This window comes from Oncorhynchus mykiss, chromosome 11 (genome assembly GCF_013265735.2).
Source record: "Oncorhynchus mykiss isolate Arlee chromosome 11, USDA_OmykA_1.1, whole genome shotgun sequence".
NCBI lineage: Eukaryota > Metazoa > Chordata > Actinopteri > Salmoniformes > Salmonidae > Oncorhynchus > Oncorhynchus mykiss.
In genome coordinates this window covers 31,894,593-31,908,945 of record NC_048575.1, presented here as the reverse complement: position 1 = coordinate 31,908,945, position 14,353 = coordinate 31,894,593, and the positions used below count along the sequence as shown (strand labels likewise).

Here is a 14,353-nt window from a genome sequence, read left to right as displayed (position 1 = left end):
ACATACATTCTGTTCTCAGTATGAACAAAACTCTCTCTGTCATCTATTTTGTTGTGTGTTCAGGTATGTTTGCCACGCCCACTAATTGGCCACACCCGAGTGCATGTTTCCTCTGAAATGGGGTCTGTTTGAATAGACTAAACTTACATGGCATGCTAGCTCCATCCTGGTGGATCAGTGGACTAATTCCATGGCTAGAAAACAGAAGATTATAGGTTTGAATCTCACAGATACCGTGTCAAAACAAATATGTTAGGCATTATTAATGCCTAAGAAAATTAAATTGCATGTGTTCAATCTGTGCGTGAAGTTAAAAAGAGTTAACTCAAAATAAGCTAGCAGTGTTTTTCAAAGTTTTTTTGAAACATTCAATGAAAGTTTTATGGAAGTTATTTAAACAACTTCCAAATAGCTTATAATTTCCATTCTCAAACCTCCCAGCAAAACGCTCAAGGAACTACCCTGTAACCTAAAAAGAAACATTCCCAGAAAAGGTGAATTTTTCACTTCTGATCCCAGAACATAAAAAAATTACAAGTTAAAAAAAATATTAAGTTTTACCGGTCAGGAAACATATGGCTTCGTTCCCACAAACAATGTAAGACCAAAAACATACGTTCCCACAATTTCTGAAGAACCAAATATGCTAGCTGGGTAACCACATACTAAACGGTCTTTGCTGTCACCACTCCGTGAAGTCGCCTAGTCCACCTTGATCAGGGAGGAACGCGGAGCCAGAATTTCGCAATCGCTGCCAGTCCAGTCTAGTCTATGCTCGTTCGGAGGAGACAGAGCCCAGGTACAGACAGAAAAAACTATCAAACAGACACTTGAAGCCGAATGTGGATTGCTGCTGTAGGCTACTAAATGCATACATGACAAACAGCGGATATTAAAGGTGAGATTGAGATTATATTGTTGTCGTGGAAATTGTAATGTATGGTAGGCTATATTGATTCTGTAAACAATATAAATTTATTTATCGGATATGTCTACAAATGTTGCAATGCGTAGGCTGTCAACATTAGGCTAGGTGAGACAATGTTATGAAGAAATATCATACGCTCTGTCTCGAGCCTGCAGCGCTCTGTTGGCTTGGTGCGTTGTCCTTTCTCCGATAATCATGTTAAAGGAAATGTTAACCATGCGTTATCAGACCGATTGCGAAAATAAAACATTGATTGCTCTTTGATGGACAGACATCTTTATTTTTTACACACATAACTTAGCCTAGACTTCAAACTTTACGTGTTTTTGCGTAGATTTCAATTTTGTTTACAAATACATTTATAATGCAATGCATTGATAGGTGAGGTCAAAATGAAACTAAATCAATAGTTTTTTTTTAGAACGCTAACAACTAATTCGAATGTTCTACCCTGTTCATAATTTGATGTAATAATTGTGTTATGCAGTTGATTTACAGTCTTTTTGTAGTTGCGTGTAGGCTATTTGACTTCAGAGCCCACTCCGCTCTATATCCTCATTTCGCAGAAAGAGAGAAAAGAGAAAGAATGTTGTCCCTTGCAATGTGTAGGCAGGCCTATGTGTTTCTAACTTTGTAGGGCAAAGAGCTTACACTCCTTTCTTTACACACACAGACACACTAATGGTGCGCGGGTCAGCTGTTTGTTCACCCTCACCCACCCGCAATTGCTAATAACCCATCTGCAACCGCCTGACTAGGCCTATTCAGTGTATTTGAAAAGTATTCATAACCCAGTGACTTCCACATATTGTTATGTTTCAGCCTTCTTCTAAAATGTATTAAATCATTTTTTTCTCATCAATCTACACACAATACCCATAATACCAAAGCGAAAGCAGGTTTTTTAGAAATGTTGAAATGCAAACTGAAAATAAACATTTACATAAGTATACAGTTCCCTTTACTCAGTACTTCTTAAAGCACTGTTGGGAGCGATTACAGCCTTGAGTCTTCTTGAGTATGACCCTACAAGCTTGGCACACCTGTATTTGGGGAGTTTCTCCCATTCTTCTCTGCAGATCCTCTCAAGCTCTGCCAGGTTGGATGGGGAGTGTCGCTGCACAGCTATGTTCAGGTCTCTACAGAAATGTTAGATCGGGTCCAAGTCCGGGCTCTGGTTGGGCCACTCAAAGACATTCAGAGACTTGTCCCAAAGCCACTCATGCGTGTGTGGCCGTGTGCTTAGGGTCATTGTTCTGTTGGAAGGTGAACCTTCGCCCCAGTCTGAGGTCCTGAGTGCTCAGGAGCAGGTTTTCATCAAGGAACTCTCTGTACTTTGCTCTGTTCATCTGTCCCCTGATCCTAACTTGTCTCCCAATCCCTGCCACTGAAAAACATCCCCACAGCATGATGTTGCGACCACCGTGCTTCACAATAGGGATGGTGCCAGGTTTCCTCCAGATATGACGCTTGGCATTCAGGCTAAAGAGTTAAATCTTGGTTTCATCAGACCAGAGAATCTTGTTTATCATGGTCTGAGAGTCCTTTCGGTGCCTTTTGGCAAACTCCAAGCGGGCTGTCATGTGCCTTTTACTGAGGAGTGGCTTCCGTCTGCCCACTCTACTATAAAGGCCTGATTGGTGGAGTGCTGCAGAGATGGTTGTCCTTCTGGAAGGTTCTCCCATCTCCACGGATTAACTCTGGAGCTCTGTTAGAGTGACCATTGGGTTTTTGTTCCCCTCCCTGACAAAGGCCCTCCTCCCCCGATTGCTCAGTTTGGCCAGGTGGCCAGCTCTAGGAAGAGTCTTGGTGGTTCCAAACTTCTTCAATTTAAGAATTATGGAGGCCACTGTGTTCTTGGGGACCTTCAATGCTGCATAACATTTTTAGTACCCTACATTTCTAATACCCTCGACACAAGCCTGTCTCCGAGCTCTACGGACAATTCCTTTGACGTCATATGCCTTGGTTTTTGCTATGACATGCACTGTCAACTGTTAGCCCTTATATATGCATACACATGTGTGCCTTTCCAAATCATGTCCAATCAATTGAATTTAACACAGATGGACTCCATTCAAGTTGTAGAAACATCTCAAGGATGTTCAATGGAAACGGGTAACTGCGCTCAGTTTCGAGTCTCATAGCAAAGTGTTTGAATACTATTTCTGGTATTTCTGTGTTTTTTCTTTTTAATAAATGTGCTAAAATGTCTAAAAACCTGTTTTTGATTTGTCATTATGGGGTCTTGTGTGTAGATTGATTATATATATTTTTTGTTAATACATTTTAGAGTAAGGCTGCATCGTAACAAAATGTGGAAAAAGTCAAGGGGTCTGAATACTTTCTGAATGCACTGTATGTGATAAAGTGAAAATCGGAGTATTTTCCCTAATTTAGATGTTTCTGCTTATAATCTCTGACATTTTTGGAGGCTATTTGTTAGTCAACTTGTCTACAATTAGATACATACAGGTTCTCTTCTGTCATATGTTGCCATAGAAAACTAAATGAACCCTTATTCACCAGAATAATGTCATAAATTATAGAATTAATGCTTCAATTTAGTTGACATCAGTTAAGTTTTCTCTGTGGTCTGCTTATTTCGGGGAGCAAAGACGTTTAGGGATTCGAGAGAAAATGCAATAGGTTATAGACCTACAGTCAGTTTCCATTTAACCCATCTGAACAGTAGGCTACAGTTCACTTGACATGCCATAGGCCTATTTGAAGTCCTGTCTTGTGACTGTCTAATTTGCATAATGCCTCACAATCATCACACATAACATACACTCTTAGAATTTGTATGACATTTTTCAACACAATTTGTGTCAATTCCTGCAAATAATGTGTTAAAAGCTGAAAAACATACAACACACCCTAGATGTTATGTTATTGACCAATCGAATTGTGGATCCGAAGTCATCATGCATCTACGCTGTGGCCTCACACCCTGGCCTTCACACATCTTGAAAAGGGAAGTGACAACTGACAACCTGCCGTGAGCCTCAGCCAGCCAGCAGAAGGAATATGAAACAAGGTAAATGTACTCTTTATCTGAATAAGGTGTACATTTGAGGCTAATGCAGAGCGGACACGGCAACTTTTTAGCCTTGATTTATAAAAATGGCTCAGATGAGTTTTCAAGAAGTTAGGACATTTAGGCAAATTTCTACCATAACCGTTATCATTATCATATTTCCCAGCATGTTCTACTGCAGGTTGATTTAGAAAAATAGTTTTTTATATCTGTGCTTTTGCATGTACATTGTTTGCGTCATTAATCGTATGCTACACTAAGATAAATAAAATACATTTTTCTAAACTAATCCAATCAGTTAGTTTTTGCATTTGTTACTGAAATCATTGTTAGAGTCTAAATGGAATGCGTAGTCTCCTCCCAATGTTCCTAACCCTGGCAGTCATTCTGAATGCAGGTTGCAGGGGAATAAAAATCCCAACTGTTGGCTGTTCTAATGCTGGCTGGATTCCAATAGGAATTACACATCACTTTGCATAATGTGACTTGCAGGCAGGTTTTCAAAAAAGCTGGTCATGTTCCCAAAGTTCCCAGGACTTTCAGATATCCCACTTGAAAGCTTCATGGAAACTGGAGGGAATATTCAGGAAGCCTAAACTCACTCCTTTAACCACATTTCCCAGGAAAGATACTAGAATTTTCCAATGCTACTTGCAGACCAGATGTGGCCTGTAAAACCAATAGTTTCAGGCTACTATATAAACAAATCATGTTTTCAAAGTAAGGCCTTACAAGATTTGAATGAAACCACTCACCTAGAATCTCAATTGGTGATAACCACAGGCTTGATCAGAAACAAATTCAATAACCATGTCTGTATCACTAACAAATACAGTCATGGGTGGTAATACTACAATTCCCTTGAAAAGGCAAGGCACACTGGGAAATTATATTGGAGGCATGGCTTAGTGGGGGCTTGGCTTTCAGTTATCGCCTCTTGGCCACATTTGAGTACCAGTTTAACTGGTATATGGAGGTTTATTCAATTGGAGGTGTGGCTTAGTGGTGGCATGGCTTTCAGTTAGATATTTTTGGCCACCTGTCAGTGGAAGTGTTTTACCATTTTACCTGGTGTATGACAGATTTTTTATGTTTACCTCCTGACAAAGAATAAATGGCTACCTTATTGAGTCTGTTCTCCTGTATCTCCTGTATCTCATCATCATATCTGTTTTGTTATCCTTTTGGAGACAGACATTTATTCCCATTAAAAATCCTATTTACCCTAACCCTTAACCTAACCTTAACTCCAAAGCCCTAATGCTAGTTGTAACCACTTCTTTAGGACCTCTGGTACCCGCAAGGATAGTAAAACCACACCCGCACACACAGAGTTTTTATTTTCCTATCATTTATTGATGAGTGATATGTGCATTTTGAGGTAAAAGATACTTTAACATTATATTGTAAATAGCAGGAATACTGTGGTTTGGGATTGGTTGTATTCTAGCCTTCTGTATGGACCAGAGGGAATGTCCCATTCCCTATTTAGGCAGCCTTGAGCTTGGCTTTCATGGCTTTTAGTCTGAACTGCTTCAAAAAAAAATTAATTACTGAATAATTGAAAGCCTGTTTAAGCTAGAGATATCTGTATTTTTGTATGGGCTCAATCCACCCCATCCGCCTATGTCGGCCTTCCACATCTGCGGTGGAAAGTGGCAGAGCTACAGGGCTGTTAGTCAGACCAGGAGACATCCTGAAAATCTGTCTTTTAACGAAAACGTCTGTAGCGTCCGAACTAATATGACCCCTCTATGGAAAGATGAGACTCACACGAACACGATGGTGTTCTTCGTTTTGTTCTACGACTTGTCTGAAGGTACCTCAGTACAGGTTAAAAAAATGAATGGAAGTCTTTTTGTGCCCCCCCAAAAAGGGGGTTAAATATGTGTAATATCTCCTGGATATAGGACAGACACTTCAAAACCTTATTCCTTATGTGTTTCTGCCATTTATGAACGTGCTATTCAATGTGTTTCTATATTTCATCAAATAATTTTTTAATATATTTTTTTGATACCTAAAAGGGTTCTAAAATGGAGGTTAAACAGTAAAGGATACTCCTACAAACTGTATATAAGAGCCATGGAGGGAATTGACTTGTAAGCATAATCAGAAGTGACAGGGACAGCAGAACAAGAGGTGGTTTTCAAAACCAGATGTCTTAGAGACCCATACATGGCAGAGAGAGGCCACATGTTTGTGGAGAATTTCAGTTTCAACATTTATTTAGCCCCAACCCTCGGCTATTTATCAAAACAAGGGGTGTGATGACCATTTTGTTGTATTTCGAATCGCAGATTGCCCCTCTAAAGATCCACTCCAGTTAGGTATTAGGTGAAGATACAGTATATGTTTCTTTAAGTCTCTCCCTTTCATGTAAACCACAGTTTTCTGTGAATGATCACCCAGTAGCTTGGTTAAGCTTCAACAAATGTAGCTATATAGTTGTGTTTATGTTGTGTTTTATTTCATCTGATTTGTCAATGTTATACTATTTTAAGTAAGGTTTTGTGTCACTTTCGGAGAATGATTCTGGGGATAGCAGCAAAGTAAATACAGCCTTGAAGTTGAGAGAGAGAGAGAGGAAGGGAAAATAAGAAGAGAGACAGAGGACAAGAGAGGAGAGCTTTTGACCGATCTGAGGCTTTGAAAATAGTCATTTGGAGTTTAATGCTTTGTGGCAGGTTATTTTGGGGAGGCTTTCTACCTGCTTTTAAGGTGAGTGGGAGAGACATTTAAATCAGTCTGAGAGCTGTGATTGTGGCGTCAGGAAAGGTTCAAGCTTTCCTCTAGAGGTGACTGAAGCTGGATCCACCTGACAGGTGTTTGAGGATCCAGTTCTGGAGGTGTCGCTGAAAACACAAGGATGTGGAATTTTAGTTCAACCTACTTTCTTTAGGTAAACCATGAATAGGCATGCATCTTTCTTAACTGTGTTTGCAAGTATTTTCCAATTAAACATTTCAAGGCTGTGAGGCAAGAGGAATGCTGGTCTGTGTTTGTGTATGTTCACAAAAGTGGACATGGCAATTTGGTCAATGTTTTTGCCTAGTGGCTTTTCTAAAGGCAAGATGCAGCTGTACGTTTTGCGTGAAAACATGACAATACATAGTAGCTGAGGCAGTGAGAGTACTTTTTTGTATTTTTCTCCACTATAAATGATTGATCAGTGATTGACACCCACACTAATTTAATCAATGGGTTGGAAGGAGGAAATATGACAATTATAGAATACTAACTACATATGGGTTTCAAAATGAATACGCCTCTGTTGATTTTACAGTTGGATAATCTTATGAATAAATAGAGAAAGATTCAATGCCGGGAGTTATTACAATCATACATCCTTCTACATTCACACCCTTCAGGTGTGTGTTTGTCTAAGATCTCCTGGGATCCATCCATCCTCACTTTCTCTCCTCCTCTTGCTTCTCCTCTCCTGTCTTCAATACAACACTTTCACCTCTCTTTCTCATCACCCACCTCTCTCGCTCTCTCGCTCTATTTCTCTTTGTTACGTTTTCCAAAACTGCTCCTCCACCTCTGCTGTCCCCCTAATTAATTTCTACTTTCCCAAGATGGCAGGTCCTCTCTTTCCTCCTCCCTTCATCCCCTCCCCCCTCTATTAATTTGCATCCTGGCTCTACGCTCCATGTGGCTGGCTGCCCAAGTATTTCTCCTGGAGTCAGCTGGCTAATTGGGTCCCATCTGTTGGGAGAGAGAGAGAGGTCTGTGCCGAATCCAGGCTAATTTGTGTCTGGATTTTTACCATATTGACTGAGTTCTGCTGGGCCAATGGCACCATGTTCACTGTTTCGGTGGTCTTAGACTCACAGAAACACCAATTTTTTATTTTTTTGTAGTTGCTCATGGACTCTGCCATATACTGACTGGGCATAAATGTTCAGAATAATGCTCCGTCCATCTCCCATTCTGTACGCTAATATTTTGAAGGTGTAACGACGAGTGGTGTTGGTAACCTAAACCTGGGTAAGACGTTGTCAAGAGGGGGGTGATGTGTGTTTGCGAGGCAGAAGACACAAGATCAATCCCAATAGTGTGTTTGTGAAGCTATACTGTTATTTTAAACAAGCAACATGAGCCACGTTACATAAGGACTAGGCTGAGGCGCATACAGATATAGGTTTCATCACGGCTGTGTTCTTGCTAAGTTATTGTTCCTGTTCTGTTCTGACCAAGTAAAAACCAAACATACAGTACTTCCTCCCACATGCTCTCTGCACTGCCTTTAATCTCACACTGATTGCATCAAGCCTCAGCAGCTCAGAAGCAGGATGCAAACTACCCGCAGTACTGAGGAAGTGGTAAGGTCTTCAGCTTGATCTGATGATGATGATCTGCAGTTGGCGTGCTAGCACCCTTAAAAACAAGAACTTAAAGAGGAACCCAAAAGACACAACACAAAGGTGCCTGTTCACAAGAGCATGAGAGAAATGCCTGTCTCTTTTAACCGAAGAGTTAACACTTCTAACAGGTAAAATAGAGGGGATAGCCTGTGTCCAAAAGGGCCCTGGTCAAAAGTAGTGTACTATAAAGGGAATAGGGTGACATTTGGGATGCAGTAAAGTTGGTGCTACAGGCTACCTACCTACTGGTATTATATTGGTAGTTTACTCAGTGCAGAGGCAGGCTATTGGATCTTCGCCACTGTGCACAACTTATCACACTGCAACGCTTTAATGTTCAATAAGACCATGTGCTGTGTTTGGCTTTCATTTATGTTCTGTTCTTATTAATGCATATTATGACTCCCTCGGGTTCTCTTGTAAAATCAAACAAATGCAACCTGTTTGAAAATGTGTTTGTACCAGTCATCTGTGAATCTGCAAGATAGATAGTTTGTGTGTTCTGCTTTTTTCATGCTATAATTGTATTTAGCCTGGGATACTATGGACCGTTACCAGTCTAGATGTTGGAGGTGACACATAAACCCTGTCACTTTATCTTCCACATCATGCAGACCCATCTCTCTCTCATCTCTCTCTCTATCTTGCTCTCCCTCTCTTTTCATTCTCTCTCCCCCCCTCCTTCTCTCTTTCTCTCTCTATACCTGATGACTTTGATTCATCATGTTTCTCATTTCCTTCCCCTCTGTGGGAGCTGTTTGTAATAAATGTGTTTTATGCATAAAAAAAAAAAATCTGACAATTGATGGGGTGCCAGCAATGACCTTCTATAATGATGGAACGTCTTTGTATCTTCCCTCTGAAAAATGAGTGAAATGTATTTTGCCGAGGTAGGGTGAACAGGCGGAATGAAACAGGGTGTAAGATATTTGGCCCTGTTATGTTACATCTCCTTTCTCAGCACAAAATTATTAAAGAGAGAAGTGAAGATTTCAATTGTGATATCGAGATGGAGAGAATGAGGGAGAACTTTCAAAGTAAGAGACCACAAGTTTACCCGCCCGGTTTTGAGAATCGAGACACAAATTGAGGCTGAATGGCCCAGGGGACTGTACTGGTGTCGTTTGATGTTTTCCTTCGTGTACTTTTTGGCACTTATTTGAATTTAGGTGATATTGAGGAATTTAGGCACCTTTTTAGAAGTGATAGTCCAAGTCCACAACCTGTTAGTGAGCAGATATTGATGTGTATGTGTTTGATTCTTTGGGTCTCTCCCCGACATTCATTTTGTTTTCCCGCCCAATCTAAAATGAGCTTTCCATGCATACAAACACACAGGCATATTGCTATACTGGTTTGCATCCCAAATGGCACCCTATTCCCTATATAGTGCACTACTTTTAATCAGATCCCAGGCTCTAGTCACATACACCAGATAAGTGCAGTGAAATGTGTTGTAGTACGGCACACTTGGAACAAATTAGGGTTAAGTGCCTGGCTCAAGGGCACATTGATAGATTTTTTTCCCGAATCAGCAACCCTTCAGTTACTAGCATTTACCCACTGACTTGGCCATCTATCCTTAATGACAGTTTTTAATACGTTTCCGAGGCCTTCCTTGATCTCCAGTATTTAATTGCTGTTTTTCTTTCGTTCCCCTACTAGTTTTGCTGCAATGTCTTCAAATTAGATCACTCACCATCTTCCAGGTATTCTTGTTTTAGACATCTCTTCCTGTTGATAAATTATGTTATTTCTAGCTTCCTGGATGTATTCTAAATTGGGGCTGTGTTTGAAATGTATTCCCTACATGGTGCACTACTTTTGTCTAGAACCCTATGTGAACCCTATGGGACCTGATCAAATGCAGTGCACTACATTGGGAATATGGTGCAATTTGGGATGTAGACAGTGTCTAATGGCGACGGTGAATGCATCCTTTTTTGTCAGATGAAAGTGATTTACTATGCTTCAAACCAGCCATTAAAGTTACACTATGCAGAAATGGCTCCGCCATTTCCTGGTTGCTAAAACGCTAATAGTTTGCCTAATTTCAGTTTACGTGACAAAATAAGCAAGTATAGTGTAGAGAATCATTGTACCATCTAATCCGCTGTGAAATATTTTTTCCATTACCAAAAATATTGTTGTTTCAGCTGTTTGAAGCTGGTGTAACAAAAACGAAGGTAAAAGATGAAAAATCAAAACTTGAGAACGTGAAGCATAGAAATAGCGCACATAGAACAGATCTACCAATTCTTAGACTTGCTTTCAAGTAGAATGATAGATCTATAACTCACATATCTAGGAGAATTTGTTACATATTGCCACTTTAAGACAACGAGAGAAGGTAGATGTAGCATCGTCAGGGGTGGCAGTGATGATTTTAGCATTTAGCTGCAGCTAACCCATCACAACATTGAAAGGTGAAAGAACGCATAACCACACTCACGGTTGTTTTCATAGAAAAGTTTCAGCACAGAGCACAGCATGGCTTCACAGCACTGTTACATTTTGGTTTGTATTGAACAGACCTTGTTGTTTTCAGAGTGTGTATGACCCCCCAGAATCAAGCCACCTAAAAGACCTGTGAAGAAGAGATCATCTTCGACCTTGAGGGATTGCTGATGAGTGGGTAGTTAGCCAGTGTGTGTGAGAAAATGCGGTGGCAGTTGTGGCTGGTGAATGAATGGAATGGTTTGATAGCGTTCCATTAATTTCACTTCAGCCACTACTAGGGGCCATCTCCCCCTTACCAGCCTCTACTGTGTGTTTGGTAGATTAATGGTGATCCCCAAATGAGTGTGTAGAGGGTACAGAGGTGAACAGTGTGTGTGGTGAAATGAGTGGTTCCCTGGAGCTCTCCAGACTCTTTCAGGGGTGACTTATTTTCCTCCTTCGTTAGACCAGTCAGTCAGGCAGTCAGTCAGTCTGGCCACTGACACAGCTCATCGTTCTTATCAATACTAAACGCCTCAGGATGGTGTTTCCTGCTTGTTTTATCACATACTCAGAAAAGTCCCGATAACTCTCAGGGCAGACAGTGGTAGAAATCAATGCTGTCCTGTCATCCACCTCTGTATTTGGGCCATATGGGAAAATCTGTGTGTACCATCATGCCAACCCATTGTCACTTATTTTCATGCCAAACAATGGAGTTGGCAAGAGAACAAACATATCTGGGACCAGGTTAGGAAACCAGTATAAAGGACTCAAAATGGAAGGACTTTAGCGTTGATTGGGTTGCTCTAATGATCATCATCATTACCTAGAAGGAAGAGGCTTTTATTTTTATGTGGGAAACATTATTTTTCAAATGATCCAGTAATGATTGATGGATGGAGTGTATGATGTAAGGAGGACGGTTAACATACAACGGTTGGAGAAACAGACCTTGAAGCTAGTACATAGCTGTCAATGAGGAATTTGTCATATGATAATTGAATGTTCATGTTGACTGGAAAATATTTCACTTCTGAAGGGTCACTGTTGATAACAGTATATGCCAAAGAGAAACTGAAAAGTAAGAAGAGATATTTGAAGCACAGAGAGAGAGAGAGAGATGAGAGAGAGAAACGAGAAAGACAGAGAGAGGGTGATAAATGCCTGTCAGAGTAAGATTGATGGTTACAGTGTAATATATCTAGAGCATCAAACTATAGAATGATGTTGTGACAGAGAAGAGAGATATGACCCCTCAGAGTGCATAATTTATTGCTTCCCAAATGGCACCCTAATTCCATTATAGGTCACTATTTTTTACCAGGATTCATAGGGCTCTGGTCAAAACTAGTGCATTATAAAGGTAATAGGATGGCATTTGGCACTCATGCAGTGTCGTTTACTAGGTACAGTCTTTAATGTGACACTGCACATGTCGACCCATGACCTTTTTATTGACCAGATGATGAACTGCAGCCAATAGACTCATCAACCATAGTTCACAATGGCTTATTTTTTTCACCCTTGCTCTCTCTCCTTCTTTCTTTCTCTCTTTCTAGTGCACTAGGTAGGGAGTAGGGTGCCATTTTGGATGCAAGCTCAGTCTGCCTGACAGGCACTCACTCTCACATCAAATAAAATGTTATTTGTCACTTGCTTCATAGCAGTGGTGTGTTTGAGACCACCTAAACCAAGACAGATTCAAGACCAAGACAGGAACATATCGAGTCAAGACCGAGACCTGGATGGGGGACAAGGGGTCCGAGACAGAGTCAAGACCGATACCAGAAAAATGCGAGTCCAATTCAAGACATGACAAGGGCTAAGGAATTATATCAATTATGATTATATTCTTATTTCATTTTAAATGATGTTCTGATTTAATCTCTTCAGTTTTTGTTGGAAAGGGTTAACACAAAATATAAAAATAGTAACCAATCAGGATTTTTCATTGCTGGTCTCAGGGTAGATAAATCTGTCTAGCAATGTCAGCCATTGGCTAGGCCATCAGATGCCAGATAAAGGCATCTGCCATTCAACTGTATTAGGGCAACATTTTGGGAGCGACAGTGGAATCAACCAATCACATTTTGACTTAATGAGTGGGACCATTTTAACAAAATTCTGCCTTTTTGAAGGCCAACAGGTCACTGAGCAAGAGCGAGCCGTAGTTTTCCCACGGTCTAACTAGCTAGCTTTTGTTGTCGGCTAGTTTGCAGTTTGAACCTTTACACCGGGGTTCCTCAAAAGCCTTTTCTGAGGGTTTACTCAAGGATCCTTTTCAATTGGAAAGGTTATGCCGGTGTGGCAACCCAAAAGGTTATTCCAGGCACCTTTACTTCTAAGAGTGCACAGTACATTTAGCATATAATCTCCTGGAGGTTAGGGGCCCTTCCAAAAATGCACACTATTCCTTATTAAGTGCTCTGCTTTTAACCAGAGCGAGTGCACTGCTTTTGACCAAAGAAAACAAATAGGAAATAGGGTGCCAGTTGGGATGTCAACAAACTTATGCATGAAGGAGGGATTTATAAATTGGTATGTAAGTGGGGTCCTGTTTTGTTTCTCCCTCCTGCCCTCTGTTCGCTGGCCAGGTAGCTAGATATTTTATTCTCCCTCTCTTTCATCCTCTGCCTGCCTAGCCATAGGCATCTCATTTTACTTTCAGATTTGACTCGGGAATGAATCTGAAAGTTATTTCCCCTACCGAAGAATTGTCTTGCTGTGGTGGTGGCATGGTTGAGCTGGAGTCAAACAGGGTAGGGTTTCTTGCTGGGTAGGACTGACTGAGTCTGTGAGGCTAGAAACAAGGGATGGGGTTAGGGGAGTTGTGAACAGGTTGTTATCCCGAGAGGGAAGTGTGTGCCTGTGTGTGTATGCATGCATGTGTACATGTGTCCAAACTTTTGAGTGGTACTGTACACCTACTCAATCAAAGGGTTTTTCTTTATTATTTATTTTCTACATTGTAAAATAATTGTGAAGACATCAACCGTATGAAATAGCACATATGGAATCATGTAGTAACCCAACTCAGAAAGATTTTAGATTTTTCAAAGTAGCCACCCTTTGCCTTGATGACAGCTTTGCACACCCTTGGTATTCTCTGTGTCCAAACTTTTGACTGATACTGTATTTGAATTTGTCCCAATACTGGTGCTCCCCTAAAATGGGGGGATTATATATAAAAAAAGTGTTGTAATTTCTAAACGGTTAACCTGATATGGATGAAAATACCCTCATTAAAGCTGACAATCTGCTCTTAAACCTCATAGTCATTCTTGAATTTAAAATCCAAACTTTTGGAGTATAGAGTCAAAAGAAGAAAAAATGAGGGCACTGTATTTTGAGCACACAAAGGCTTCATAATTCCTAAAGGATGTTAACTGACGGATAATATCTCAAAGAATAAAACATATGAGATATCCCAAGCCTGTGTCAACCTCAGACCTTATTTTCCATATATATCTCAAAACCCAATTATTTTCCCCATTTAATTTCTCCAATAGGAATGTTTTATCATCATTTAACTAGACAAGTCAGTTAAGAACAAATTCTTATTTTCAATGTCAG

At 40.4% G+C, this 14,353-nt stretch overlaps 1 protein-coding gene across 2 annotated transcripts in view; it reads left to right on the top strand.

Annotated features, from left to right (window-relative positions):
• Positions 1–681: 681 nt before the first annotated feature.
• LOC110535571 (E3 ubiquitin-protein ligase RNF152) overlaps positions 682–14,353 on the top strand; it is a 54,468-nt gene continuing 40,796 nt past the window's right edge. The window contains exons 1-2 of one of the 2 annotated variants that reach the window (XM_021620640.2): positions 682–898; positions 3,851–3,968. The gene's annotated coding sequence lies outside the window, so the exon portion shown is untranslated. The remainder of the gene's footprint in view (positions 899–3,850; positions 3,969–14,353) is intronic. The other variant, XM_021620639.2, reaches the window with a different exon arrangement.